The 21,948-nt window shown below is 34.0% G+C and overlaps 1 long non-coding RNA gene across 1 annotated transcript in view; it reads right to left on the reverse strand.

The window, feature by feature from the left end:
• Positions 1-21,948, reverse strand: part of LOC141542473 (uncharacterized) — a 287,962-nt gene that overhangs the window by 36,351 nt on the left and 229,663 nt on the right. The window lies entirely within an intron of this gene.

Here is a 21,948-nt window from a genome sequence, read left to right on the forward strand (position 1 = left end):
CCTGATGCTACTACTTCTCCTGGTTGATAAATCACATGTTGTCTATCTTTGTTAGTGACTGGGATATTAGCTACACGTTCTCCAGTTTCCCACATCAGTGTATGGATGGACACTGTTTTGTAGGCATTCTCAGAAGGTGAAATGGTCAAGCCTACTGTGCCTGGAGGCAAAGGATCCATAGGCTCAACAGGAACAGATTTCACTTCTCCAGGGAGTATCTCAGTAGTCTCTACTGCACACTACTCTATTTTTCCTAATTTCAATCCCTTTCTTCCATCTGATTACCTTTTGGCTGATTGATCATGCCTTAAAATTCTCTGGATGTAACCTCGGCTGCCATCATGCCCCACTTGGGGGGCTGAAGCTGGGCCCCGCCTCTCATTTCCCTGGGTCAATCTACATTCGGAGGCCCAGTGGAGACCCTTGTGACATTTTGGACATGCAGTTTTAGGTCTTCTCTCATCCTGTTTTCTCACTTTATCTCCATGTACACAACATAGGAAGGCCAGAAGGTGATGCAGAAAAAGTCTAGAAACTTAGAAATGTATAAAGTACTTGTATTATGTAATATTAACATAGTTTATCTTTTAATAATTCAGACTTCTGGCACAAAGGAAGGGGAGTCTTTTCTGGAACCAAAGGGCAAAATGTGACAAGGGCAATTGTAGTGTTCATCTAATTGCTTTCCTACTAATTCCCATTCATCTAGATCCAATTCTTTTTCCAGAGAAAAACAAAGACATATGACTTTCACAGTTTTTAAATGTTCAGTAATCTCCTCCAAAATTATAATCAGTCTTTGGCTTTTCATAACCTTGATGATGTTCTCTAAACATTTTCCTTGAACAGAAGGCATTTGCCCCATTTCACTATAAGAGATTGCTGGTTTAGCCCTTAACAAGTTAAGTTCCTTATTTATCTATTAGAACTCTCACTTAATCTTTAACAAAGTTTCCTTGTTACTCACGGTTCTGGGTCAGAGAGACTGAGATATGGATCGGAGGCTTTTCCACTGGAATCAGGATCGTGTTGGTCCCTGTTCAGGCACCAAATTGCAATGGTCCAGTATAGCTCTTCTGAAGGGCTCAGAATAAGTCCTTGTCAGGATAAGCAAAAGGCCTTGCCCCACGTTGTGGACGCCAATATGTAACAGGCTGTTGTCTCCAGAGACTGCTGATTGCTCTCTGGGAGGAGATCTGCTGTGTCAACTCAAATCTCTTGGACAGATTCTTCTTCCTGCAGAGAGCCGACTTCCCTTCCTTCAGAGTGCAGCCTCAAGTCTTGTCCAGACAAAACTCTCTCTTTCCTCCAGAGCTGCTCTTTTTTATCCTCCCAGAGAATGGGCGTGGGATAATGCAAGGGCTTTGGGGAAAAATTACTTCAACCAATGAACTTGCTCCTCCTAAGCATGCAAGCTCTTCCCCAGAAATTCACAAATAAAACTCCCAGTAAAGGCCAGAACTAGAGAATTGTCAAGTACCGACTTAGCACTTAGTAAGAATCTAACAAATTCCCAGTAATCCTTACATCAGAATACATCTTCATACAGTATTGTTGTTGAAGTGTATAGTGATCTACTGGTTCTGCTCATTTCACTCAGCATCAGTTCATGCAAGTCTCTCCAAGCCTTCCTGATTTTATCCTGCTGGTCATTTCTTACAGAGCAATAATATTCCAATATACATCTGCTCTATGTAAACTTCTTTAAATTGCCCTGATAATGATAAAGTTCTTGTGAATTACATGCATCACTTTCCTATATATGAATGCAACTTTAACTTTATTAATGCAATTATTAGTTTAACTTTATTGAAATGATTACTCTTTTATGTTTACTTTTTTAATGCATCTTTTTAATTTTGCTGACAAATTTTCTATTAAGTGTTGGTATTTTCATCAACTTCTTGAAATTGTTCTATTTTGCCCAATGTCTATTCCTGTTTCTGCTCCCCGCCGCCTTGATGCCTGAAGAATTATATTCAGTTTTGCTTGGTAGGTTATTCTTGGTCCAGATCTTAGTTCCTTTGCCTTACAGAATATCATATTCCAAGAATTATGCTTCTTGTGTGATCCAGACTGAACCTCCACACTATTTTGATTGTTTCTTTTTGGCTGCTTAAAGTATTTTCTCTTTGGCATGGGAGTTCTGGAATTTAGCTATAGTATTAACTGGACATTTTCATTTTGAGTTCTCTTTCTTGAGGTGACTGGTAGAGTCTTTCAACTTCTATTTTATACTCTGAATCTAAGATATTGAGGCAAGTTTCCCTGATAAAATTTTTGATGTATGATATCTAATCTCTTTCTTTGATTATGTCTTTCAGATTCAATAGTTCTTAAATTATCTTTATTTGTCCTATTTCTAGGTCATTTGTTTTTCTGATGAAAAGTTTCATATTTTCTTCTATTTCTCATTCTTTTTACTTTGTTTTATTGTTTCTTGAAATCTCATGGAGCCATTAAATTCCACTTGCCCAATTCTGATTTTAAGAATATTTTTCTTCAGTGAATTTTTGTACCTCTCTTTTCACTTGATCAATTATGTTTTTTAAGGAGTTATTTTCTTCAGTAAATTTTTTGTGCCTCTTTTACCATTAGGTCAATTCTGTTTTTTAAAAAGATGTATTTTTTGGACCTCTTTAACAAGAGGGTAATTTTTTTGTAATTTTCTTACATCATGCTAATTTATTTTCCTAAAATTTCCTCTGCTACTCTTATATCTCTTTAACTCTTTCAGGAATTCTTCCTGAACTGGGATCTAATTAGTATTTGTTTTTGAGATTTTGTGGCTATATTTACATTATTGTTTTCTGAGTTTAAGTCTTCCTTGCAAACTTTGTCTTTTATAATTTAATTCTTTTGTTGTTATTGTTGTTTGCTCATATTTCAAACCTATTTCTAGACTTCAAAATTTATGGTAAAGTTGAGCTCTGTTCACCTGGGTTTGGAGAACATTGGTCCAAAATTCAGTCTTTTTTGTGCTATTTCAGAGCTAGTTCTGGTAGTATGTGAATTTTTACACTGGCCAGATGATGTGATCTGGAAAGAGGCACTGTTACGGTTCTCCTCATCTGTAATCTGGTCTTTACTCAAGAAGAGCCCTACTCTATGAATCATAAGCACCAGTGCTTGCTTCTCTTTGTCTTGGAACTGCACCCAGGGCACCTGTTCCCCTTTGAGTATTTCACAGCTCTCTGCCATGGAATTGAGATGCAGAACTGTGCATGAGTTGCCAGTCAGCACCAACTCCATCCAGTTTCAGAAAAGAGACTCTTGTAATCTCTTTCTGATCACTTATCTGACCCTCTCATCATTCTGCTGTTTTTGCAGTCACTGATTCTGCCACCATGTGTCCCAAATTTTCCTGCTGATCCTCTAATTTTTCTGAGACTGAAAAAGTGTGGATTGAGATTTTTTTGCTGCTTCTGCCAGTCCAAAATTTGATTTGAGGCATTACTCTAAAGTTGCTTGGAGGAGAATGTTAAGAGAGTTCAGCTCCAATACATCATTTTAATTTCTCTTTGGCTGTTTCCTTTATCCATATCCCATCTCTATGAATTTTCATAGTAGTACCTACTATCTGGAATACACTTTCTCCTCATCTTAACTTTGTAAAAACATTAGTGCCATCAAAATTTAATTCATGTTAAATTTTATTAGAAAGTCTATCTAGAATCTCTAAATTTTGTCAACTTTCCTTTCTATCTAGAATCTCTAAATTTTGTCAACTTTCCTTTAGAAATAATTTTTATCTATTTTGAACATATATTTAATTTTCTTTTATAGTTATGGTTTTCTCTTGCCATTCCCAAATAAAATGTTACCTTCTTATTCTTATGGGTAGGAACCTTTTTTTTTTCCTTTTTTTATCCCTACTACTTATTATACTGCAGGCTCTTAATACATTTTTATTTTTTTAGTTGCTGATTGGAAGATGTTCACTACCCACTCGTTTGTTTAATAATGACTCTTAAGAGCAAAACAGTGTAATTATTTTTCTCATTTTATTTACAGTGATGGAGAAAAACAAATTGACTATGGCCAATGCTTTATTTATGTTAGCATTCAAAAACTGACAGTCATTTTTTATAAGATTTCACAGACAATTAATCTATAATATGGATGAGACATTTTAGATATTTAAAGGAAATTAAAATGGTTGTCATTAACGTTTGAAAATTGGTTAAAATGAATGTAAAGTCATTTTTTCATAGCATTTTCAATAAACACATAACATTATGACAGGTTCCTTTTAGTCATTTCTTCAATGAGTCAACTCAAATCAGTCATATTTCATCTAGTTATAATTATGAATTTTGGAAATTGTTTAAATATTAACTAAGTATAGCAACTCTATAAATCTCTTGTAAATAGAAGATCTTAACAAATGTACATAAAGCAAAGTGAAATGTAATGTGTTCATAATAATAGCAATGTTCTGGAATGATCAGCTGTGAATATGTTTGCTGTTCTCAAAAATATCAGTGATATAATATTTCTTTGAAGGACTTAAGATGCAAAATGTTATCTATATCCAGAGTAAGAACTAATTGTGTCTGAATATGGACTGAAACATATTTTATTTTGCTTTCTTTTATTTAATGGAAGTTTTGTTGATGGTGCTGGTATTGTTTTGCAGGATTGAGGGAAGATCTATGTTTTCTTTTGCAACATGACCTTTATAGAAATGTTTTGCACAACTTCACAAGGGTCTTCTCAGTGGGAGAGTGTGGGGAGGAGGGTGGAGCATCTGGCACTCAATATTGAAAATAAATTGTTTTACATGTAACTGGTGAAAATAAAATTTGTAATCAAAAATTTAAAAAAATAAAATAAAGAAATAAGCTATTGAAAGATAAGTGACTTGACCAGGGACACATACTTAGTAACATCTGAGACAAGATTTAAACTCCTATTTACTTAATTCCAAGTCCAGGATTCTATCTATTAAGTCACCTCTAGATGACTCCATTTCTTTCATTAATACTCCTTAGAAGCAGCCAGGAGGAATAGTGGATAGAGAGCTGAATCAGAAATCAGAAAGATCTGAATTCACATTTGACCTTAGTTACATTCAAACTGTGTAATCCTGTACAGTCACTCAATTTATGTCTGCCTTACTTTCTTCACTTGTAAAATGGGAATTATAATGGTACCTACATCTCAAGGTTGTAAAGATAAAATGAGATAATTTGTATAAAAGGCTTAGTACAGATCTTGGCACATAGAAAGCACTTTAAAAATCCTTCCTTCCTTCTTTCCTCCTTCCTTCACTCCCTCCTTTCCTCCTTTCTTCACTCCCTCCTTTCCTCCCTTCCTCCTTTCTCTCCTCTTTCCCTTCCTCCCTCCCTCCTCTCTCCCTTCCTTCCTTCCTTCCTTTCTTCCTTCTTTCCTCCCTCCCTCCTTCCCTCCCTCTCTTCCTCCCTCCCTCTTTCCCTCCTTCCTTTCTTCATTCTTTCCCTCCTTCCTTCCTTCATTCTTTCCCTCCTTCCCTCCCTCCCTCCTTCCTTCCTTCCTTCCTTCCTTCCTTCCTTCCTTCCTTCCTTCCTTCCTTCCTTCCTTCCTTTCTTCCTTCCTTCCTTCCTTCCTTCCTTCCTTCCTTCCTTCCTTCCTTCCTTCCTTCCTTCCTTCCTTCCTTCCTTCCTTCCTTCCTTCCTTCCACTGTAATCAGTCAACCAACACTAAGTCCCTTGTGTGTGCTGATAATGCAGCTAGACATTAGGGACATAGAAACAAATTTGAAAAAATCCAGGACTTAAAGGATCTTATATTCTATTTTAATATGTACATAGGTAGATAGATATACATAGTACCATACACTTCATGCATTGTTATGTTATGCTACACTATGTTCTACTGTTACATTGTGTTATTCTAATACATATACTCAATCCTCAAATTTCATAAGGTAATGTTACTGAAAATCAAAAGCCTGAAGCTGATACATTCAATCTATGGCATATAGGGATTTAGATTTATGAATACATACATACACACATGTATATTTAGAATTTGAATTCAAAGTCCCACTGCTGCTTACTATTTTTGTGACTATAAGCAAGTTACTAAATCTCGCTGGGCCACAATTAGCTCATCTAAAAATGAGAATGATGGGATTCAAAATAAGATATTTCTAGTTCTAAATACTATGATGCTCTATTCAAATATATCTATATATCTATATATATATATATATATGTACTCATGTACATAAAACTACAATATATTCATTTCTGTCTGTCAAAATATGACAACTTTAAAATTCATTGTTATGTCAAACGTAGCAGTTGACTTGCCCTTGACCATTAGCATGTCCAACAATGCTTTGTATCTTTGATCACATCATTCCTTATCTCTGAAATAATCTCCTCTTCAAATCAAGGTAACAAGCATTTATTAATTACTTGCTGTATACTTTTTATTTTAATAGCTTTTTATTTTTCCAAATACATGCAAAGATAGTTTTGAACATTCACCTTTGCAAAACCTTGTATTCCAAATTTTTCCTTCCCTCTACTCCCAACCCCTACCACAGACAGCAAGCAATTCAATATAGGTTAAACTTGTGCAATTCTTTTAAATCTATTTCCATATTCATCATGTTGTTTAAGAAAAATCAGATGAAAAGGTGAAAATAAAACGAGCAAACAAATGAAGGTGAAAATGCTATGCTTTGATCCACACTCAGTCTCTATAATTCTCTCTTTGAGGATACAGGTCTCTTTCCATCCCAAGTCTATTGGAATTGCCTTCAATTACCTCATTGTTGAAAAAAGCCAAGTCCAGCACAGTTGATTATCACATAATCTTGCTGTTGCTATGTACAATGTTCTCTTAGTTCTAATCACTTCATTTAGACTTGTTAGCCTTTCCAGACTTTTCTGAAATCAACTTACTTATCATTTCTTATAGAACAATAATATCTATTGCATTCATGTTCCATGACTTATTCAGGCATTATCCAACTGATAAACATCCACTCAATTTCCTTATACTCAATATACTGTATAATTAATAGTGCAGCAGGCATTATGCCAAATGTGGGAGGTGCATATACAAGTAAAAAAATAAGACAATCTTTGCCATTAAAGAGTTTACAGTTATAATGGAGAAGACAATACATCAAAGGGAATTGAAGAGCTGGTAGGAGCTCAAATAGAACTATCCAAGTAAAGGCATGGTTAAGGATGGCTGGCCTGGACATTTATTTCCACTTGTTGACATTCCATCTATCCCTAAAAGACCAGTTTAATACTCATCTCCTCCCAAAAACTATTTCATTCTCTCAGCCTTTAATCATTGCTCCCTAATCTGATCTCACAGCATTTTATAATCTACTTATATATTTATATTCTAATTTGTTCTACATTTATTTTTGTTTGTCTTCATCTGTCCCCTGGATTATAAATCTTGAAAGTTTAATTGTGTTTTATAAATAACCTGACAAATAAAAAGAGCATTTTTAAACATTAAAGCTGATAGAGAAATATTGTCTACTTTTAGAACCCCTTCCATCTCACTCCAATGTGTAGCAAAATATAATATATAGAGAGCCACATTTAATAACTGTTGACCGAATAAATAATGAACTACCCCCCTCCTTCAGAAACTTATGGTTTACTGCTATGTATGATAGAAAGAAAATCATTTATCTTCAACAAAGAAAATATCTAATTCAGTTCCAATTGATCAATGATGGACAGAATCAGCTATACCCAGAGAAGGAACATTGGGAATGAGTGTAAACTGTTTGCATTTTTGTTTTTAGTCCCAGGTTATCTTTACCTTCTGAATCCAATTCTTCCTGTGCAACAAGAAATTCAGTTTTGAACACATATATTGTATCTAGGATATGCTATAACATATTTAACATGTATGAGACTGCCTGCCATCTAGGGGAGGGGGTGGAGGGAAGGAGGGGAAAATTCAGAAGAGAAGTGAGTGCAAGGGATAATATTGTAAAAAATTACCCATGTATATGTACTGTAAAAAAATATAATGATAAAATTAATTTAAAATAAATAAATTATTAACAAGAAGAAAATCATTTTCAGGGGTGTTTTTTTGATTCTGTGGAAGCTGAAGTTATTATTTTCTATCATTCTATTTGTTTATATGCAGCATAAAAAAGTTTTGAAAACATGATACTCAACATCATTATTAATCCCTGTATGGCAGGAATAATATTTGCTTCATTGAGGCTGGATTAATTTTTTCCTTAAAGGTATAAGAAAATCATATTTGAAACTTGATTGGTCTGATGGACAGACTCAAACAATTAACATAGTTGCCTTGGTTGGTTGGGGAATAAAAGGTATAAACAATTGAGAAGTTGGTACTTTTGAAACTTTTCAAATTTCTACTACTGATCAAGCTTTGACAGAAGCAGAGCCAAATAGAGGTAGAGAGAAGATGTGATTCTTAGATTAATGCTATCTTCTTTTTCTTAAATAAACTTCTTTCTTAATGGACATCATATTGTTGAGGTGTGGGAATAAGGGGGTGAGATTCCCTCTGCTCAGGGATGCAGGTCCAAATGTGAAATAATTCCCCAACCCCAAATCTGTTGCAAAAGGAAGTTTTATTCATTACGAAGGAATTCTCTTGGTGGGCAAATTTCTAATGAGATTTGCAAAGAGTGTGTGTGTAAACAAAGCCCTGTTTTATGAGCAAAATTTGTCCTGGGGGCTGGAGGGCAGTTTGAACTGATTATCAGATCAAGAGCTCCAATTGAATGAAATAATTTTGAAGGCTTTTTTCTAGAGTCTAGAATTTCCTGAAGGGGATTTGGCCCACCCCCAGAAGATCAGCAGAGGGGGATTTGACTAAGATCTCCAATTGAATGAAAATGCTTAACTTGGGAAGGGCTTGTCTGGGAAAGTATGCTTTTTCCCAGACTTTTCAGAGTCTGAGACCCCAAATCTAGTTTCAGGGTTCACTCGCAACAACGTGGTCCAAAAATCTTTTCACTGAGTGCAAGTTCCAAACCTGAAACACTAAACTGGCCTTGAATTAGGCCTATTCAGAAACAACTAGCAATTTAGGAATCATTAAGTTACTGAAAGGCACTTCATGAAAAATAGTATTTTGATCCCATCAAGACAGATAAAAACAATTGGACTAGCTTATTCCTTCCCCACCCTCATGCCAAGTCACCATACCTGCTAGATAATTAGTTAGTTAATGTTTAGAATGGATTTCCATTAATGTCCTAAGAGAGATGGGGGTAGGAAAATAGGGCTTTTCTACAGGCAACTAATGATCATGTATACACAGTGATTACCTTTAAGCACTTTGTCACCAAGTGTTTAATCCCCAATCTTACAAAATGCCCACCCTTTATCCTAAAATTTAGTTGTAGCTTGTTTTCTTTTTTTTTTTTTTTTCACTCTGAAGACCCCTTTAGTTACTATATATATGTGAATGTTTTAAAAGAAAAAAAAATCAATGCTTTAGACCAGGAAAGAGGTACTACATACAAGTATTACATTTGTCATCAATTGCCACATTGCCATCAATTCTCTTTATAAAGAACAACATACAGAGATTTGTATATGACTTACATTTGTACTATTATAAGGCATAGCTAGTTCCAGCCATTTGACAATCATGAGGCAAGCTTGAATCTTGGGAATTAGAGCACGATAGTGAGATAGAGATTGTTTTGATATAATTAAGGCTTGAAAAATGGTGAAGTTATTGAAGGAATTGAAACACTATTTCTTGGAGATTTTCTGGAAGAGAGTGGTCAGGTCTGTCATTTTCATTAGTATAGGGAATATCAGATATTGAAACTCCCTCTACCAATGAAGATCAACAAACTAAATGCTTACAAAATTCCAAAAGACCACTTGGACACAAAGTGATCTGCCCATAGCCAAACAACTAGTGTGTGTCAGAGGCAGGAATTAAAATGAGATTCTATGACCTCCTCTATCTAAGTGACTAATTCTACTGATTTGCCATTTTTTCTACTAATATCCAAATGATTTAGACAAAGGAATATTAAGATGTCACTCTCCAAATCCTCGGTCTGTAATGTAAAAGTAAATGATGTTCCAAGAAAGATGCCATAAATTACTCAGGGGAATCAATGGATTATGGACTGTTTTTCTTATTTAAAGCAATACTAACAACTTCAAGTGTAGGAAATATTCATTCCTTCAAGCCAAATCTTCATAAAGCAACAAAAGTAAGAACAAGCCTGCCTCCATTTAAGAGTCTCAAGCTTCCTTCATACTCCTAACAATGTTCATCATATTGTGATATTTATTATATTTATTAAAAGACATTTCATTTATCCATTTCCATTAACTTAATGTATTTCCATATTACAGAAATCACAATTTGGATCTAACTCAGTTGCTTACTGAAAGTAGCTTTGTGTTCTTAGTGTAGACCCTCAGGAGCAATTGTCCAGATCAGAAAGCTATTATGCTCTCCAGCATGTTTAATGGGGGTATGAGAGCAGAATATCAATGATGTTGCAAATCAGTGTGAAATTTGTTAAGGAAATCTAAATAGCAACTTTCCATACAGTAGGTGTCTCTGAATAGCATTTTCTATTTTTTGTAGTAAATGTTGCTGTCCCTTCTTGGTATTTATGTTAAATAAGCATTGAATTCTTTCTGATTCCATTTTGATTCATGTTATATAGGTAAAAGCAGGTCAAAATAAAACTGACACATGGTCATCTATAAAGAAAAACAGCAACAATGAAAGCTAGAAATGCTTTGCATCTTCTTATGCATCCCAATCTTGGGTAGTATTTTTCTTTGCTTATATTTTAATAGCTTTGTCCACTCCTGTTTTAAGCTACTTTCGTTTAAGACTTCATTACTTTTCTTGGGAGACTATTTCACAGTCTATTAGTCACAGTCGATTTCATCCCATTACTTGAAGTTATAAACACCCACAGCTCCTTGAAACTCCTGAAGCCACAACCCTTCCTCCTAGGTATTTATTGAATTTGTAGGATGACATAAGTACTTGAGGCACTTTGTCCTCTTTTGAGGTATGTTCTTATATTAAGAGGGCTTTATTTTTCATTTTGACAATTCTTTTTTTTTTAAGTTCATAACTATCATAGAGTGGTTTACGTTCCCCAAGGAAATAGAAATGCTATGTTAAAACCAGAAGACATAGACTCTTCTTACCTAAACCAAACCAAGCTGTGGGCTAAAGTTCTCCACAACACAGGGATGGTTTGTGTACATTTGTCTCTTTTTTCTTTTTTTAACATAATGGTGTTTATTTTTTCCAATTACATATAAAGGGAGTTTTCAACATTCATTTTTCTGTGATTCAGAGTTCCACATTTTTCTTCTCTCCCTTTCCTTTCCCTCCATAAGACAGCAAGCATTCTGATCTAGTATGTACATGTTAAAACGTATTTCTTTATTAGTCATATTGCAAAAAAAGAATCAGAACAAAAGGGAGAAAGAAACATAAGAAAAAGTGAAAAAAGTGAATATAGTATGTTTTAAACTCTATTCAGTTTCTTTCTCTAGATGTATATGGCATTTTCCATCATGAATCCCTAAGAACTGTCTTAAATCACTGGATTACTGAGAAGAGCTAAGTCAATCATAGTTGACCTTATATAATTCCACTATTATGGTTTCTGATGAGGAGTAAACTGAGGTTCTAAACCGAGATAGGTCAGTTCCTTTCGTGATGTCTAATTGTCTCTCTCCATCCCAAAGTTCCAACAGGCCAGTCCTTTAGCAAATGAATTTCGCTACTCAATGCTATGTGGAAACAAAGTCTTTATTGATTAGAATGGAAACACCAAAGGTTAGGTGGGCAAAATGGTTGAAAGGTACAAAGCCAATTTTGCAAAGAATAGATTTTTTGAGGACTCTGTTTTATACATGAGCACAGTCATTCAGATGCAGTGATGTAAGTAAGGAGATTCGGGAGAATTTTGTAAATAAAACAGGAATTCTCTGTTGTTATCTCCTTCTGCCTCTCAGAAAAAGGAATTTCCTGCTGGTAGTTGGCCTATCTGTTTTGATCTTAAACTATCTCCTTTCCAGATCTCATCAGTTTCCAGCATTTTTCTGGTTTTGCTCAACTCACTAAGCTTCAGTTCATGTTAAGTCTTTCCAGATCTTTCTGAAATCTGCCTGTTCATCATTTCTTATTGAACAATAGTGCTGCATCACATTCATATATCACAATTTGTTCAACCATTTCCCAGTTGATGAACATTCTCTCCATTTCAAATTCTTTTCCACCACAAAAAGAGTCTCTATAATATTTTTGTACATTTGAGTCCTTTACCCTTTTTTATTATTTCTTTGGAATAGTAGTGGTATTATTGGATCAAAGGGTATGCACAGTTTGATTATCTTTTGGGCAGAGTTCCAAATTGTTTTCCAGAACAGTTGGATCAATTCATAGCTCCACAAACAATACATATATGTTCCCATATTCCCATATCTTCTCCAACATTTATCATTTTCCTTTTCTATCACATTAGTCAGTGTAATAGGTGTGAGATAGTACCTCAGTTGTTTTAATTTACATGTCTCTAGAACATATTTTTCATATGATCATAAATAGGTTTACTTTGATATGAAAACTGTTCATATCCTTTGATCATTTTTCAATTAAGGGATTCCTTGTATTTTTACAAATTTGATTCAGTTTTCTATATCTTTGAGAAATGAGGCCTTAATCAGAAATACATACTTTAAAAATAGTTTCCCATCTTTCTGGTTTTCTTCTGATCTTAGTTTCATTGGCTTTGTGCAAAATCTTTTAAAATTTAATTTAATCAAAATTACTAATTTTTCATTTCATAATATTCTCTATCACCCATTTGGTCATAAATTCTTCCTTTCTCCATAGATTGAAGACATAAAGTATTCCCTGAGGCTATAAATAGGTTGATTCATGACCCTTTGATACATGTAATTTTTATTGCATCATAATCTGAAGAAAATGCATTTAATATTTATGCCTTCCTGCATTTTATTATGAGTGTTTTATGCCCTAATATATGTTCAAATGTTGTGTAGGAATCATGCTTCACTGAGAAAAAAATATATGTTCTTTCCTATCACCATTTAATTTTGTCAGAAGACCTATCATATCTAACTTTTCTAGAATTCTATTCCCCTCCTTAACTTTTTTGTTTTGTTTTGTTTTCGTTGTTGGTGGTTCTTTTTTTGGTTAGATTTATCTAGTTCTGAGAGGAGGATGTTCAGTTCTCCTTCTACTATAATTTTGTTTTCTATTTCTTCTGGAAACTCACTGAATTTCTCTCTGGATGATATCCCACTTTGTGCATATAGTTAAATATTCCTATTACTTCATTGTCTATGATATTTTTTACCAAGATGTAGTTTCCTTCTTTATCTCTTTTAATTAGATTTTTTTTTTTAACTTTTGCTTTGAGATTAGGATTTCTACTTCTATTTTTTTTTTTATTTCAGCTGAAGCATAATATATTCTGCTCCAGCCTTTTACCTCTGTTCTGTATGTATCTGCTTCAGATGTGTTTCTTGTAAACAATAGTCTGTTTTTTAATCTACTCCAAAGAGAATTCATCCCATTCATATTCCCAGTTATGATTACTGTGTAATTCCTTCATCCTATTTTTCTCCATTTATAGTTTTGTCTTTCCTTTCACTGTGTCCCTCCTCACCAGTGTTTTGCTTCTGATTCACATCTCCCTCAATCTGCCCTCCCTTCTGCCAGCCTTCCCCCTTTTCTATTCCCTTTCCCCCCCCTACTACTTCCCTATATAAGATTAATTCCATACCCAACTCAATGAATAATGGTGGGGGTGATAGTCCCTTTAAGATTCCTTTCCTGATTTCCAACTTCCTTTGGGACTGATCTTTGATTACAAGATCTGGTCAAAACCATCCTATTATATTCCTAGGAGAATGATCCATATCTGAGCCAGTTTTGGGCTTGTACCCAGCCCCCACCGGATCTGAGCTGGCTTGGATTTTCTCAACCCCCAACTATCTGCTCAGATTTCCCCAAAACAGTTTTTTCCTTATCTGAAAAGCATGCCAAGAATTTGGCACTGTCCTAGGCACCTTGAAGCAAATAAAAAAGCCAAGGTGGAATCATCCCTTGTCATAGAGTTGAAATATGCCAGCATCACACTCTCCCTCCTGCCACTCTTGGTGTATTTCTAATGCCTTTTACTAACCAGACTTTAACCTTGCTTCCAAACCCTGCAATAAACCTTTTTTTATGAATCTAGGTTTTTGGGCCTGTAAATTCATTTACAGGGGACTCTTGCTGCCATTAGGCATCATTTAATTTTGTATCCTTGCTCCGAATCCAAAGGGGATGCAGGGGAGCTCCATTTGACTACCCCAATCCTGCCACTGGACCTTAATTAATCCTAATTTTAATGAGGTATAAACCTCATCATTAGGCATTTACCTCATTGTATATGTTATTCCCTCTTTGAGCCATAATCCAACATAATCTATAGATTCAAACAATACTCACTCACTCCCTTCTTTCTCACTATTATAAAAGGTCTTTCACACCCTCTTCAGCTAACATAGTTTACACTCTTTTGCCTCCTCCTTTTCTTTCCTTCCAGTACAACCCTTTTCTACTCCTAAATTTTATTAATATTATTACATCAAAATCAACTTATACCTGTAACCTCTGCATATGTATACGACTTTTAATTGCCCTAATAAAAATACAGTTCTCAAAAGTTACAAGTACTATCTTTCTTTGTAGGGATAGAAACAGTTTAATCTTATTGAATAACATATTTGTTTTTCTTCTCTTCTGTTTACCTTTTTATGCTTCTCTTGAGTCTTCTATTTGAAGATCAAATTTTCTGTTCAATTCTGGTTTTTTGTTGTCTGTTTTTTTTTTTGTTTTGTTTTGTTTTGTTTTTTAATCAGGAAAGTTTGAAAGACACCTCTTTCATAGAATGTCCATTTTTCCCCTTTTTATGTTCCATTTTGTTGAGTAATTTATTCATGGTTGTAATCTAAGTTCTTTTGCATTTCAGAATATCATATTCCATTCTTTGTGATCCTTTAAAATAGAAGCTGCTATGTCCTTTGTAATCATGACTATGGTTCCTCAGTATTTGAATTGTCTGTTTCTTGCTAACTGCAGTATTTTCTCTTTAAGCCCATTGTTCTGGAACCCAGGGGCTTCTGAAGTATGCCAGGCGTCATTCAAAGATCAAATCCTATTTCCAATGAGATCTCTTCTTTCCTGAAAAGACTCTTTTTATAATAACTTTTTAATTTTTTAAAATATATGCAAAGATAGTTTTCAACATTAACCCTTGCAAAACCTTGTATTCTATATTTTTCTCCCTCCCCCCTTCCTTAGACAGCAAGTAATCCAATATAGGTTAAACATACGTGATTCTTCTAAACATATTTCCACATTTATCATGCTGCACAGGAAAAGTAAGATCAAAAAGGGAAAAAATGAGAGAGAAAAAATCAAGCAAACAAACAAATAATATGTTGTGATCCACATTCAGTCCCCATGGTCATCCTTCTGGATTCTAATGCTCTTTTCAGTATTGGTTTCATTTGCACTTATCTACTAATCCTGAAAACATTCATCTTCCTTCCTCACTGAGTTCAGTGAATGATTCACGGTCTTTTGATATTTTCTAGCTCGAATTGATGCACTAATTGATGAATTAATTTTTGTCTCTAGGCTCTTTCATTTATTTATTTTTAGTATATCTTTATTTACAAAACATATGCATGGGTAAGTTTTTCCAACATTGACCCTTGCAAAACCTTCTGTTCCAAATTTTCCACTCCTCCCCACTGCCTCCCCTAGATGGCAGGGAGTCCAATACATGTTAAATGTTAAATCCAATGCCTGCATACACATTCATACAGTTATCTTAAAGGCTGCACAAGAAAAATCAGATCTAGAAAGAAAAAAAAATCTGAGAAGGAAAACAAAAATGCAAGCAAACAATAACAGAAAGAGTGAAAATGCTATGTTGTGGTCCACACTCAGCTCCCATGGTCCTCTCTCTGGGTTTAGATGTTTCTCTTTACTCTCATTACTGGAAATTGGAATTGGTTTGAATCAACTCATTGTTGAAGAGAGCCATGCCCTTTAGAATTGATCATTGTATAATCTTATTGTTGCCTTGTACAATGATCTCCTGGTTCTGCTCATTTCACTTAGCATCAGTTCATGTAAGTCTCTCCAGGCATCTATGAAATCATCCTATTGATCATTTCTTACAGAGCTATAATATTTCATAACATTTATATACCATAATTTATTCAGCCATTCTCCAATTGATGGACATCCACTCAGTTTCTAGTTCCTTGCCACTACAAAAAGGGCTGCCCCAAACATTTTTTTTGCACATGTAGGTCCCTTTCCCTCTTTTAAGATCTCTTTGGGATATAAACTGAGTAGTAACACTGCTGGGTCAAAGGGCATGGACAGTTTGATAACTTTTTGAGCATAATTTCCAGGCTCTTTACATGTAACTAAATACACTGGCATTGTTTACTTGAGGTGCAACAGCAAATTTCGAGAGAGATTTGGGATTTGAAATCTGTCTTTCTGGTATGTTATTGAAATCATTCCTATTTGTAGAGATATAGAATATATTTTTCTAATATTATTTCTGAGATTGGATGGGTCTGGAGTTTCTAAATTTTAGGTAAGTCAAAAAAGCTTTGCAATAGAATTTAGTATACTATCCCTTAATTATGATGTTGGAACTCTATATTTAGGTTTCTGTTACACTATAGTGTTATAGCAAATATTGAATGTATAATCTGGCTTTGTAGAAGAAGTTAAATAAGTACCTTTCATAAGAAGCATTTGAAAATAAAGTATAGGAATGTAAGGAAAATCTGCTGAATAAATTCCTATTCAAAAGTAGAACTGTATCACAGTCTTCCATTTATTTAGTGTCAAAATGAGGTAACATTTCTATACTGAGCTTGAATAAAAGCAAATGGTTTACTTTTCTCTTTTTGTTTGAAGTATTTATTTAATGAATATTTTATCATTTGAAATCTATATTTGACAGAAGAAAAAAAATCTATTATTTTAGAGGAGTACCATAGAAAAGTTGATTTTTCTAATTAAGTCATTGTATCTTGGAAATTATTAGAAGGGGTTGTACTACATTGAGATATATCCTTATTTTAGCCTATCTTATTAGCTGAAAACTTATGAGACTTGCTAATAGAAAGCTATCCTTAAATCCTAATTGTGGTATTCATTCTGCTCTCTTTGTGGTAGCAAAAATTGGAAATCAAGGGGATGCCCATCAATTGGTAATGACTAACCAAGTTGTGGTATATGATTATGATAGAATATTATTGTTCTATAAAATAAAAAGCAGAATGATTTCAGAAGAACCTAGGAAGACTTATACAGACTCACATAAAGTGAACTGAACCAGGAGAACATTCTACAAAGTGAAAACAATATTGTAAGGATGATAAACTATGTAAAACTTGGCTATGGTAATCAATATAATGATTCAAGACAAATAAATATTGTATAAATCTATTTATTGCATTTTATTAAGGATTTTTCTTATTCCTCATAGGCTGATTCATTATCTTGTACATAATAGACTCAAACATTTCTTGAAATTTTTAATGGGAATTGTATCTATTAGGATTTTTTTCCATTTTCTCTGTCACCATGCCTCTCCACTATTAATGTTCAAAGGGGTCCATAATCTCATTGTTTTGGGAGTTCCTTTCAGTGATGTAAGTTGCAACCCATCCATTCCTGCCCATCTTGTATGATTGTTATTCATATCTCTTCTCACTAGGCTGCAATCTGGATTGCCTCATATTCCAGAAAATGAAATTCTGGAAGATCACTTCAGTGCTGAGATTCTCAAAGAAACCTCAGGCCTTTCCCTTTTATAGAGGAAATGTATTGCCTTTCCCCCTGACCAGATAGTTCCCCCAGGTCATCAATCTCTTCATTTTTCACAAAGTTACCTCCATCCTACCTTTGTTCCAGGTATCTTTATTCCTCCTGCTGCAATTTTGATTTATTTTATGTGTTGTCTTCCCAACTTAGAATGTAAGCTCCTCAATGGCAATGACTGAGTTTCCTTTTGCTTGCATTTTATTGCTACCACTTACTAAAGTGACATTTCTAATTTAAGAAGCTTGAGATTAAAGTATTTTATAATTTCCCAAAAGAAAACCAACCCACCACTTTCCTTTTCCTTTTCAAATCTGGACCTACTTTGTTGTCCTTCTGTATTATCTGCCCCAGATAGTAAATGTTCTATAGAGTACACATTTAGATTTATCTTGAATATGGACAATAGATATCACTTTTTGTAGGTCCTTGCTGGTTACATAGGGATTAAAAGAATTAAAATTCTCTTCCTAAACTTAAAGTTGTTTTGCCCCAAATTTGGTGTTTTATCTACATTTTGACTATAATTAACATATTGGGAAAACTAAGAAAAATGTAAAGAAATTATGTAAATAAATAGATCCTTTAAGTGTATAGACAAGGATATTATATAAATAAATACATCCTTTAAGTTTGGAAACATGTCTTCCTAGGTTCTTCTGAAATCATCCTGCTTTTCATTTTATAGCAAAATAGTATTTCAGCACAATCATATATCGCAACTTAGGCATTCCCCAATTGATGGGCATCAATTTGATTTCCAATTTTTGCTACCACAAAAAGATCAGAAGGAATACTACAAATAGGATTTAAGAATAGTTTCCCATTAGCAAGTCACAATAAGTTTTCAGCTAATAAGACAGTCAAAAAGAAGACTACATCTCAATATAGTATAAATCCTTTCTAATGCTCCTCAAGATACAATGACTTAAGGATTACACTTAGAAAACCAACTTTTCTATGACAGTCCTCTTGAAATAATGGATTTTTTTTCTGTCAAATATAGACTTCAATTCAGTTTTCCTTTAAATGCTTAATGTATATCCCAAAGATATCAAACACAAGACAGAAGGACATACTTAAGGATTTTTTGTTTTGGTTTTAGCTTTTTATTTTCAAAATATATGCATAGATAGTTTTCAGCATTCCCTCTTCCTTCAAAACCTTGTGCTCCAAATTTTTCCCTCCCTTCCCCTACTCCCTACCCTACACAGTAAACAATCTAATATATGTTAAAGGTGCAATTCTTCTATACATATTTCTACAATTATCCTGCTGCACAAGAAAACCCAAATCAAAAAGAAAAGAGAGAAAGAAAACAAAAATCAAGCAAATGACAAAAAGGTAAAAATACTATGTTGGGATCCACCTTCAGTCCCTACAGTTCTCTCTCTGTATGCAGATGGCTCTCTCCATCAGAAGACTATTGGAATTGATCCGAATCACCTCATTGTTGAAAAGAGCCATGTCCATCAGAATTGATAATCACATAATCTTATTGTTGCTATGTACTGTGTTTTCTTAGTTCTATTCAGTTCACTTAGCATTAGTTCATGTAAATCCCTCCAGGCCTTTCTGGAATCATCCTGCTCATCATTTCATATAGAACAATAATATCCATTACATTTATATATCATAACTTATTCATCCATTCTCCAACTGAAGGGAGTCCTCTCAGTTTACAGTTCCTTGCCACTACAAAAAGGGCTGCCACCAACATCTTTGCACATGTTGATCCTTTTCCTTTTTTATGGTCTTTTTGGGATCCAGAGAAGGCACATATTTGTACAAAAACATTTATAGAAGGTATTTTTATGGTGGCAAAATATTGGAAATCAAGCAGATTACTATTAATTGGGAAATGGCTAGACAATTTTTTATTTGTCATTGTAATAGAGTACTATTATACTATAGAAAGTGACAAGCAGGATGGTTTCAGAAAAAACTGGGAGGACCCATACGAACTCATGCTGAGTAAAATGAGCAGAACTAGTGGAATATTGTGCACAATAACAGCAATATTGTAAGGATGATCAGCTGTGAAAGACTGCTATTCTGATCAAAATAATGATTCAAAATAATTCCAAAGGATCCATGATGCAAAATGTTATATGCTTCCAGAAAAAGAACTACTGAATTCTGAATACAGATGGAAGTTTCCATTTTTAAAACTTCATTTTTCTTTTTTTATTTTGTTTGCGTTTTCTTTTACAAAATAACTAATGTGGAAATATGATATGCATGACTTTATGTGTATTATTGATGTAAAATAGCTTGTCTTTTCAAGGAAGGAAAAGGGAAGAAAGAAAGGGAAAGAATTTAGAATTCAGAATTTTTAAAGTGGCTATTTATAAATGTTTAAAAATACTTGAGAAATGTTTAATAAAAAGAATATGTATATATGTATATATATGTATATATATATATACATATATACTAAAAATCAATGACTAATGGTGGGAGATAAATAACAAAATAAAGAAAAACAAATAGGTATTCAGAGGAAAACAAACACTTAAAAATGCAGCTGTTTCTCATTAAAATGAACTATTTTTGCACAACTATTCTTTATATTCCTCTCAAATGTTCCTAGAGTGCACTCATCCTAAATATGTAGATAAAATATATAACATTCTCAAAACCAAAAATGTGCTTTCTCTTTCAATTTTACTTGTGAATTACAGCAATCACATCAAAAGTCATCTATTTTTAATTTCAAAACTATCATTGGAAACCTGTTAGCTGTAGTTTGCATAGCACATGATGTTTTAACATTTGTTTCTTTCAAACAATCCCTATTGTTGCTCTTAAAGATTCTAGACATTTATATAAATACAACCCTAAGCATGAGAGAATAATAGATACAACAGAAAATAAAAATGCTTTATCCAGCCAAATCTTACTATTTCTAGAGGATCTATCACAAGTCTCAATAAACTCTCTTCTATGTCATGCATTAAATAATCTGGAGCATTGTTAACCATTGAACTGATCCCATCCTTCAAAAGACCCAGGCACTGGGAAAACCTATATTAACTATGGCAGTTGTTCTTTGCTGTCAACATGAGAGGAAGCTGTTTAGAATTTTCCCCCGATAACATTGCATTTATGATATAGGATCACTTCTGTTGATAATCTGAGAGTTTACAGCCATGTGAGTGAGTATTGATTGACATGGTGTGATGTGGCACATATCTCTAAATATAATATTCTACAAACTAAAAAAAAGTTGATATACCTAAGTATAAATCATGATTTTTTTCAAGCTTCTTAGAATACTGTATAACATTATAGCACAAAACAAATATAGCCCTTTGGACTACATCAAAATTAACTTGGCACCAAAAGATTTTAAGTACTATTAATTCCTACTAGTATTTTGAACCAATTCAGTTTAAGTTATTTTGAGACATTAAGAGTCATATTCAATCAACCTCAATCAGAAGCAAACAGTTAAAAGAAGATTAAACGATGTCCAATTTTCACTAATAAATTGTTGGTGAAACTGTGAACTGATTCTGGAGAGCAATTTGGAACTATGCTCAAAAAATTGTCAAACTGTGCATACTCTTTGAACCAGCGGTGTTTCTACTGGGCCTACATACCAAAGAGACCTTAAAGGATGGAAAGGACCCACATATGCAAAAATGTTTGTGGTAGCCCTCTTTGTAGTGACAAGAAACTGGAAACTAGGTGGATGCCCATCAGTTGGAGAACGGATGAATAAATTGTGGTATATGCTATGGAATATTATTGTTCTGTAAGAAATGATCAGAAGGATGATTTCAGAGAGGTCTGGAGAGACTTACATGAACTGATGCTGAGTGAAATGAGCAGAACCAGGGGATCACTATATATGGCAACTGTGAAATTATACTATGATCAATTCTGTTGGACGTGATTCATTTCAACAATGATTCAGATCAGTTCCAATGATTTTGTGATGAAGAGAGCCTTCTATAGCCAGAGAGAGGACTGTGGGAACTCAGTGTGGATCACAACATAACATTCTCACTCTTTTTGTTGTGCTTATATTTTATTTTCTTTCTCTTTTTT

This window comes from Sminthopsis crassicaudata, chromosome 5 (genome assembly GCF_048593235.1).
Source record: "Sminthopsis crassicaudata isolate SCR6 chromosome 5, ASM4859323v1, whole genome shotgun sequence".
NCBI lineage: Eukaryota > Metazoa > Chordata > Mammalia > Dasyuromorphia > Dasyuridae > Sminthopsis > Sminthopsis crassicaudata.